This window comes from Macadamia integrifolia, chromosome 5, assembly GCF_013358625.1.
Source record: "Macadamia integrifolia cultivar HAES 741 chromosome 5, SCU_Mint_v3, whole genome shotgun sequence".
NCBI classification, from domain to species: Eukaryota; Viridiplantae; Streptophyta; class Magnoliopsida; order Proteales; family Proteaceae; genus Macadamia; species Macadamia integrifolia.
This window is the reverse complement of record NC_056561.1, coordinates 25,812,494-25,822,570: the sequence shown is the minus strand read 5'-3', so window position 1 is coordinate 25,822,570 and position 10,077 is coordinate 25,812,494. Positions and strand designations below refer to the sequence as shown.

The 10,077-nt window shown below is 36.4% G+C and overlaps 1 long non-coding RNA gene across 1 annotated transcript; it reads left to right on the top strand.

The window, feature by feature from the left end:
- The first annotated feature begins 1,557 nt into the window (after positions 1-1,557).
- Positions 1,558-4,229, top strand: LOC122077743. The gene is made up of 2 exons (XR_006139947.1): positions 1,558-3,781; positions 3,931-4,229. It is a non-coding gene; the product is annotated as an uncharacterized LOC122077743 (long non-coding RNA).
- Positions 4,230-10,077: the final 5,848 nt, after the last annotated feature.

Genomic DNA, 10,077 nt, shown 5'->3' with positions numbered 1-10,077 from the left:
TTTTTTCTTCCCTAAATAATCTCCTTGTCTACAAAAAGCCTTTGCACAACAAGTATTTCAGCCAGTACAACTGTCGGCTAGGCCGCACTATATTCTTATAAGTTCTGGGAAATAAATCCATGCAAGCTATACAAGAAGAAAATCCTGGAAGTTCTCATTCGCAAGTGGAATATATCCATATAGATGGCATAAATGTCTCACACTAACCTTCAATTACTCTAATTAACAGTTTCATATAAAAATTAATTGGACTACAAAGTTTGAGTAATGTGAGCCAACTTTAGAGTATCATGGACAACGTCTACATCATAGTGAGGAGATGATGTTGTCTTTACTATCAACAAGAACAAACAACATCAACTCAACCTTCTCCCAACTACATGGGGTTGGTTGCATGGATCTGTGTGAGGGTAAAAATATTAAAAAAAAAAAAATGAACACAACTACACCTCAGTAAATCCCATCTAATTGGAGTCAACTATATGGATCCTTGCCCTCCAAACAACTCTATCGAGGCAATACTTGATTCAAATCCTAAATTGTGCATGCCTTTCCTTTTTACTTATCTTATGGTCATTTTTGGCCTACCACTAGCTCTTTTAGATCCTTCAATCTAAATCCAACCACTCCTCTTTATTGGAAGTATCCCAATGCCTCCATTGAACATGGTCGTCCCAATTCAAATGACTTTCTCAGAGCATGTCATGAATCGGTGCCACTCCTAAATTAGCTATAATATTAGTCATCGTCTTTCAATGTGGTGATCGAAATTTGTATAGATGTTTTTTTGCATCTCCAGTTCCTCTTGCTGTAAGAGCAGTACTTGAAGTTTATCCTCCTACATTATTGTGCAAAGGAAGTACCTAAATGATACGTGGGAACCCAATAAGTGCATAAAGAGGGATCTTACTTAAACGTACCCGTATAAATCACTTTCAGATACCCCTTCCCACTCTAGTACAATTCTACATTATTGTGTTAAGGAAGTACCTAATTATATGTGAGAACCCAATAAGTGCATAAAGAGGGATCTTCCTTGAACATATTTGTATAAATTGCTTGTAGGCACCCCTTCCCACTCTTGTACAATTGTTTTTATATTTTCCTCTCCGTTATATTGCTTCAACTGTATGTGTCATCATAGTGTTTGTAGGGTGTTTTTTTTTTCTTGGGTGTAACATCACAATGTTAGTGCTTAACAATAATGTACGATGGTTATGCTTATTGTTTGCTTTTTAATCTTAATCAAAAGTGTCTTATTACATAGTTTGAATTTTTTAGAAAAATCATTTGTTTGCGTTCCGTAATGACTTTATCCTTGGCATTTCTAGTTACTACAGATATAAACTTCCTTTGAAATTTCCAATGCCGAATATGGTATAATAATGATGATATCATATATAGTGGATGGACAAGGATACCCTATAATCAAAAAAGAGGTGTGTCTACAAATCATGATGCCTCTCTCTCTCTCTCTCTCTCACACACACACACACACAGACACATGCACACAAAGTCAAAAACACACACAAACACATATTTTGCAAAGTCTTTCATTATCATTATTTGTGATACCTATTCTGGGATCTTGTTTGCATTTAACATATACACTTTCTTCTTTGCTTCATTTTTGAACTTTGTTAATGTCTTATAATTAAGAATAGGGAAACAATACAAGGTTTGCATAAACCTAGTCTGATTATGTTCTATGGAAACCAAAACCTGTCCCTATCTGTCTCAAGTTTGAAAGATAAAAAATAATAACCAAGTAAATGACAATACAAATAACCATCCTTACCTAGCTGCAAAAATTGCATGATGCAATAAGGAAGGGAGAACTCTGATCCTTCCCTTGTTATGCAAAAGAATACTTACTATACATCAAACTAGAAAAGCGTCAAAGAAAGCAATGAGTATGTGTGATGAAAAATCCAAGAGTCTCCAATTTAATTTTGATTTTTAGAATGCCTAAACAAGTCCATCTTGTTCATTTAATGGCAATAAAATTCACTTCTTCCAAATCGAGGTGCCAATTCGAATGGCTGGGTTTTGGCCTGTTTGCACATAAAAATCAGAGTCATTGGGCCTATGAATTAGTGCAGAATCCATTTGGATTAGTTATGAAAGACGTGTATCAATACCCTGTATAGAACTTAAAAGTAACAACTATATTCAAACAGTTAAAAATGATTATAATCAAGTAGATTAGATGAGAATCTCTAGTGATGTTTATTATGTGTTCTTGCATTTGTGTATGTTTGTATATATGTGAATGGAATTTTATATATAAAATATATTTTTATAACTAATAATATATAGAAATTTCTTCTGATGGGGTCCTCTTTGTTAAAGTAGGCCCTATAGCAGTCTAATCCTCGAGTCTTGCCAGAGACTCCTTAGTCTCTTCAATCATAGAAAATGGCTCCTAGTCTCCCCCTCTATCCTCCCATGCCATTTCTACCATTTGGCTCTCTCTCGACTCTTCTGCCTAAAATTCTCCCCTTCCTCCGCTTGGAATCTTATTCGCTCTCCTAGTCCCTCTATTCCTTGGCATAAGATTGTTTGGTTTAAATCTCACATCCCCCGACATAGCTTCACAGTTTGGAGAGCTCTCTCCAACTGCCTTCCTACGTAGGCCTTTCTCATCCATCGCCATATCCCCGTCCCGCAGCTTGTTGCTTGTGCTGGAACCAACCATTTATTTTTCGATTGCCACTTCACCTCCTTCATCTGGAAGCGTGTCCTTGTCAAATGCTGACCGGCCAAGAGAAGTCCCTTCACACTTGAAGAGAGAATGGATATAGATCAACATGACCTTTGGCCCCTAGCTCTATCGGTGAAGCGGAGTGCCTACATATTGCTGGGATTGGCCTAACATAGCACCTAATCTAATAATACAATAATACAATAGGTGTCATGTCCTCAAGGGTGCAACTGATTTTTTATTATTTTTTCTGGGAAGGGGGAGACCCAATAAGTATAATAGGTGAATTATGATACAAAACTTTATTCAACATAAACCAACCATGGTTCAATTTGCTTACTTTGCCAGTCAGGATGATTGTATACTTCAAAATTATTTCCATGAATCTATTTAATCCCTTTCTGCTCAGACATTTTTATTGGAGGAATTGAGCAAGGGGGACCACTATTAAGTCAGATCATTCCAAAATCAGGTGTTATACAGTGGGTGATGGAGCTCTGCTTAAGTGGTAAGTCTTATGCATTTATCAATTTGTACTTTGTTATGCAAGTGAAGGCTCTTATTCATATTCAGTTTACTGGTAATATTGACGACGTGGTTCTTTGGCATTACCCAGTTGCATCGGCTTATACTCAGTTATTTTATAATTTTTGTTGCATTAGGATTGGTCTCGTTTCAAATCTAAGTACAACTTTCTTCTTTTTTATATGCCACCTTGAATATGTATCTCAATACAGGGGTTGTAAAAGGAAAACCAAAAAAGTAACGTAAAGGGTGGAAAATGAAAAACAAGAAGTCAATCTCATGTGCAATGGACAGTTAGCCGGTTTCTTTTTTTCTTTTTTCTCATTTTTTTGGTTAAATTCATTTTCTAACTATCTGTGGCTACTTGTTAATATTACAGGTAAATATGGAAATAGATGTTGAGGCATGTATATCTGAGGCAGTGATAGGATGGAAAGATTGCTGATAAAAGAAATTATGAAGAAAGCGGATCTTAATGTTGTAATTGTTCCTTCCTCAACCTCATGAGAAAAATTTATAGTTTGGAGTTCCACTTGCTTGATTGAAGTAAAGGTATACTAATGATCCACATATCTTTCTTATTCCCTGTAAGGTAGCTTTTTTCTTCTCTCTTTTTTAATTTGTATGCACAATCATTCGGTTATGATTATCGCTGGAGAATATTGATCGCTTATGGAATAGGTGGTGGCAATCCCTTACAGGTGCTGTCATTGGAAGAAAGATTTGAAATCTGTTAATTCTATTAAAACACTAACCTGCTGGCGCAAGTACACTCCATCGTGCAGGAGAATCTTCAATGCGGAAGCAACACGGTCTTTCAGCCCCAGATGTGTCTAGGCGTAGACAAACACAAATGGGTAGCTTTTTTTCTTCCCATATTTAATTGGAATGATTTCTGTTTGGAGTTACAGAGCAGATGGATGAAGTGTTTTGCTACTCCGTGAGCTTGCTCGAAAGACATACTTTCCACTATAATAAGTTGAGACTTGATTTCCTACCATTGATTTTGTGCATGTATGCAACATTACTGTAATTTAAGGCTAGGTCTCAACAATCTAACCCTAGGAAAGATCAATGTGTCACTACAAAACAATAAGAAAATACTCCACACAAAGGTACAACAAACCAAAATAATTTACCTTAGCTATTAGGTTAGAAATTAGGATACATCTATGAACAATACGCTAACCCACAATTGGGGCTCAAATCCTAGTCGTATCTATGGGACTTGATTTCGCAGCATAATTTCTTGCCAAAAATCCAAGGGCCACCTTCAGGGTCTCTTTTCTTGTCGTCTTCATTCGAGAAGTTGAAATAAAAATGTCATGTTATGGAGGAGCGTCGAAAGCATGCTTGAGGCTCTTCATTGCCAGGAGATAGAGGACTTCACTATAGGGAAGGGAGGTCTACTCCCTTGAAAGTGCTTGATGAGGCAATTTTTTTATTTAGCAATCTCTGAATCTAGCAAACACAAAGGGACGAAGGGCAGGGGAAAGCCATCTCGAGAAGGCTGGGAATGAGGAGAGACAATAGATTTGAAGGTTTTGGTAGGGGAGGAAGAGATGGTAGGAGAGAGGTGAGTGTATAGGATAAGGGAGAGAGAGGGCAGCAAAGGGGAGGGGGAGGAGGAGGGATTTAGCCAATAGAGTCCGATGGAGGGGGAAGGGATATGGGAAGGTCAGGGAAGGGACATGAGAAGGTCAGCGAAGGGACATAGGAAGGTCAAGGTAAAAAAACACACCTTAATTACATTATTTATGTTAGTAGAAAATTTTGAAAGTGTCATATTGATTTTTTTAGTTGGAAATTAAATTAAATTCTAATTAGAGAAATAAGTTGCAAATCACTATTAATAAATCATCTCACCAGAGTAAGGATAACTATTATTCACCGTTTGCTTCCTCAAAAAAGTAGTTACTTTGTTTTTTGCCTTGTTTCAACATCTGCCCTATTGTGCTTGATTTCTGCCTCTTGGAGATCCCATCCCTTTGAGATCATATGTAGGATTCTTATTTACGCTGTCTTTTGTATGTGAATGGCATCATCCTCCATCTATTTAACATATGTCTCTTTGGTGTCTAAGGTCATATTGTTTTTATTATATGTTGAATTGGGTTGCTTTCTCGGAGGAACTAGTAGGAATAGAAGGAGAAAAGAAAGCAAAAATGAAAATGAAAATTTTCCTTCACTAGTTGTTGCTCTGAAAAAAAAAAGAAAAAAAAAAAAGAGATTTAGCTTGTTGTTTAAAATTTGTAGTTGGTCATTCCCCATTTGTGTGAGGGGGAGAAAAATTCTGGTATGACAATTTTCCTCTAAATTTTATTATTCTGCTATCCCACTTAATGAGACATAAACCCGAGGTTAATAACCTTTCCAAAAAGTAGTTACTCATTTCTCAAAGTTTTCTCCCACTTATGCAACCAAATAATTGCATCTCCTGTCTTTTGTTTGATTTTCCTCTCTCACGCTAACCAAACATAGTGTTATGATCAGAGGATGAACTAATAAGCCATTCTCCCCACCCCAACCCTTTTATTTTTCTTCTTTTTAGGTCCCTATTGTAGTACGTGGCTATGATGCAGACATAGTTGAGTTTGAAATAAGAAATCCAGTTAGCTCTAGGTTTAATATCCACTCTTTCCCCTAATACCTGTTTCATCCACTTTCTTCATGATTAATTTATACTATATAAAATTAGAAGATGACTTGTAATGTCATGACCCAAACCTAGATACAAGTAAGGGTACAGCCCTCGCAGCCAATGATCAAATGATCCAAAACATTCACCAAAATCAGGCATATGAGAACTCGTAAAAATTCAAGTGTTAACAAAATAAAACAACTAATCATAAATAAAATATCATAAATCATACCTACTGATGGCAAACTATGGTGCATTCCCAAAATTTAAATTCAAAAAAATCACTCGATCAGAGTTTACATGAAGCAACATCCTACTACAATCATCTACTAAAGTAAAAAAAAATAAACTAATAGAAAACTGTAAATCGCCCTCGAACTTATTGCATCTCGTACACCAATCTACTCCTCTGAAATGTCATATTTAATGGAGTGAGCTCACAGCCCAGTAAGATAGAATGCAATAAGAGAACAACACAGAAAGAACAAACAACATACAATGATTAAAAACGATTTCCTTTACTTTTCAAAATTATCTTTATATTTAAACACAACCAATTGCAAAAATCCCATTTTCACATTTAGCCGGCATTAGAGGAAGTGAGCTGCTACATTCTGGGATATGAGAGGGAAACTTGGTTCCCAAAAATCACACGATCACACAATCACATTCTGGGAAATGAGAGGGAAACTCGGCCCCCACAAATCACACAATCATACAATCACATAGATGCCACTTCGTGACTAAGTATACACCACTGTGCATAGTGGGTATAAGTATACACCCCTCTTTGACCTGGTACAAAGCAGTCCACTTGCCATCTCACACTTTCAAAGGTTCACATTCTCACAAAACCACATTTTAGTCACAATAATAGAAAAACCAATTAAATTTTTACAAAGAATGTTTAAAACAACATCCATGTTAACTCAACAACCCTTTCAACATAAGTTAATATCTAGCACATAACACAAGCCACATATGAATATAACTCAATCCCTACATATAAGTGGACATAATGTCAATCATGAGGTTACAGCATTCTACAAGCCATTATAGTTATCTTATATAGACAAGTCAAACATAACACACACTGTGGTGTACACTTGCTACAATTCCACTTACCTCTGTTTGCAAAAGTTTTACCTCCCCTTTGAGTCCCAAGCGTCCAAGAGGTCCCAATCTGAAATTAGTAATACCCTATATTAATTACTATCTCGCCCAAGATTTAGGTCCATAATGGGTCTCAAGAAACAAGAAAAAATCCGATTAGTTTAATTAGGTCCCAAAAAGAATATTATATTTGGTCCCTATGAAATGAATCCTAGACCTTGATATGAAAGAATATTAGATTTGGGTCACTCGGTTTGGGTCCCAAGAAAAACCCTAATGGGTCCCAAGAAAACCCTAACCCTAAAAAAAATTAGGGTCCCGAAAAATGAGTTTAAATTTATCTTCGATACTGATATGATACCCTCCGATATGTATATTAAATTTAGCCAATCGATACGGCGATCGATACCGATACTTTAATCCTTGAGGCAAAAACCCTAAATATTGGGTCACAAGTCTAACTGAATATTTGATTTGGGTCCCAAAAGAAGATACGAACAGAACCAACAACTTAAACTAAGGATAAAAGGAAGCTTCATTACCTGAAGTGAGCAGAAAAAATAGTGAAGCAGGCACAAAATTCCTCTTCCTCGATCCCATGATCCTCCTTTTTATCTCTCCCTTTCTTTCTTTCTTCGTTTCTTCCTTTCTTTTATAACCCACACTCCCCCTTCTCCTATTCCCCCTCGATCTCTATCTCTCCTCTCTCACATCTGTCTCTTTTCCTCCTATCTCTATCTCTTCTCTTTTCCTCTCTCTCCTACATTCCCATGGTTCTCTCTTCTCCCCACTCCCTCGCCTCTTTCTCTCTCTCTCCTAGTCTCCCCACGGTTATCTCTTTTTTCCTCCCTCATTTTCTCTCTTCTAGGCTCCCACACCTAGGACCTCTAGATTATCAAAGTACTATACACTAGGCCAACTCATTAAGTCATTAAATGAAGCCTAACTTTAAATATTTAAGCAAGCTTAGGAAATAACTTAAAAGAGATATCGATTCTAAGGTTCCAAAAATTTTGGGGCATTACATGTAAGCTATCAGCAACCTACCATTTGATTACCCCCTCTCTCTCTCCTCTACCCCCCCTTCTTTGTTTCATCTAGTTCTCTTTTTAATATATTATTTATTCATTAAAAAAAAACTATTTTATGGTAAATCACAAAGGGGTTGTTCAGTTGACAAAGACCAACACCTCAAAATTAAGAGGTCATAAGTTCAAATATATATATATATATATATCTATGGTCATTCCTTCTGATACTTGTTTGGGTGCTCTGTCAAAGCTGAAGTCTATTTTTCTCTTAAGAATTAACTATTGGTTTATGAAATTCTTCATATGCTATATTAACTTAAGAGCTTTACCTTTTGTATGAAATCTACTTGGATCTCCTTGTAGTTCCTAGATGAATCCCACAAATATTTTGGTACGAATGAAGATCTAATCTTGGTAATCTGTCAATTCATTCCGAAAAGAAATATTTATTTTGTTTTGGATTGCATCCACATATGTCTCTTTATTATGGAAAAGGGGCATCTTTTTTCTTGCTGCATTTTGGTGTCCTCAGACACAATTTGATGCAGTGCTCCTTTTTCCCAAAATGATAGTGCATGCATGTATGAATATCCACACTAATTGATTACAGTATGAGAAACATATTCGTTTTCCATGCGGCAGTGGACTCCATCCTTCCCAACACCTGGACAGTCCAGATGGTGAACCATCACATAGAATAGTAGCTTCTAATATATATAGGCACCTCTTCAATTGGCTGTAGCCTTGGCCCTTGGGAACTGGAGCAGTTTTCTACTTTTATGTGCCAATCCATCCAATTGCTTAAGTTCCTTTAGGGCGCTTCTTGTTGTCTCACTAATCACATTATAATGTAAAAAAGAATTGGGATCTTTGTCACATGAATTTTTCTGTTCTACAAAAATCTAAAGATTACCTCAGTAAATGTGTTTGAGTAGTGAATCCAGGTTAGTGAGAGAAATGAATATGAGGGTTACCATTTTTCTGTATACTATCAAATATAGTTTCCATAAATCATTTACTTTAAATGGATCCTAGCATATGCATTGGGAAAGAAAAGTTCAGGTTCCCTGCACTATAGTCTACTGTGGTGGCTCAAACATGGAAGACTTGGGAGCCAAAAAGTTAAATGACAAAAGTAGTTAAATTAACTTATAACAATTAACATAGTATACCAATGACATCTCTACAACTGTACAAAATTGTTAGTACTCAACAGAAATTACATATCCTATTTAGGAGATAACAAAGCATACTATCTAGTTCCATTGTTGATCACAAAGAGGTTCTCATTTAGTTGCTTGAATAGAACCGCCAACCCAAAGATGGATGAAGTTGCACAAGTGCATGAAAAACATTAAAGGTGAAAGGGTAGATGCATTGTTGGTGTAGTGCCAGGTGCAAGGAATTTAGGCCCAAGAGTTGTCCTTCTAGCAAAGTGTATGCCTGGGTTACTTTCCTTTATAAGACTGTATGCTGAACCTGTAAAGGTGGTGGGATTCCAAAAGCAAATCAATTAGCATATTTTGGGGAAGGTTGGGGGATCCCTGTTGTACATAGGCCGTTGAACCAGATGGATGTACTCCCCACAATATTCAGATTTCCTGCTCTTATCTGGTCCTAGTTGAAGGCTCTTCTTTCCCCAAAAACTGCTGCTTCATTGATGATAGGACTAGCCTGTATTACAACCCTTAAGAATTTAATTACTATGTTCTTTAGCAAGATTTGAGTTTAAATTCTGTTATAAATTAATGACCCTGTTATTAATAAAAAATTTTGACTCATTATACATTGACTATTGTTTATCATATGTAACTACTCCTGGTGGGATTCCAAAAGCAAATCAATTAGCATCTTTTGAGGAAGGTTGGGGATCCTTGTTGTACATAGGCCGTTGAACCAGATGGATGTACTCCCCACAATATTCAGATTTCCTGCTCTTATCTGGTCCTAGTTGAAGGCTCTTCTTTCCCCCAAAATTGCTGCTTCATTGATGATAGTACTAGCCTGTATTACAACCCTTAAGAATTTAATTATTATGTTCTTTAGCAAGATTTGAGTTTAAA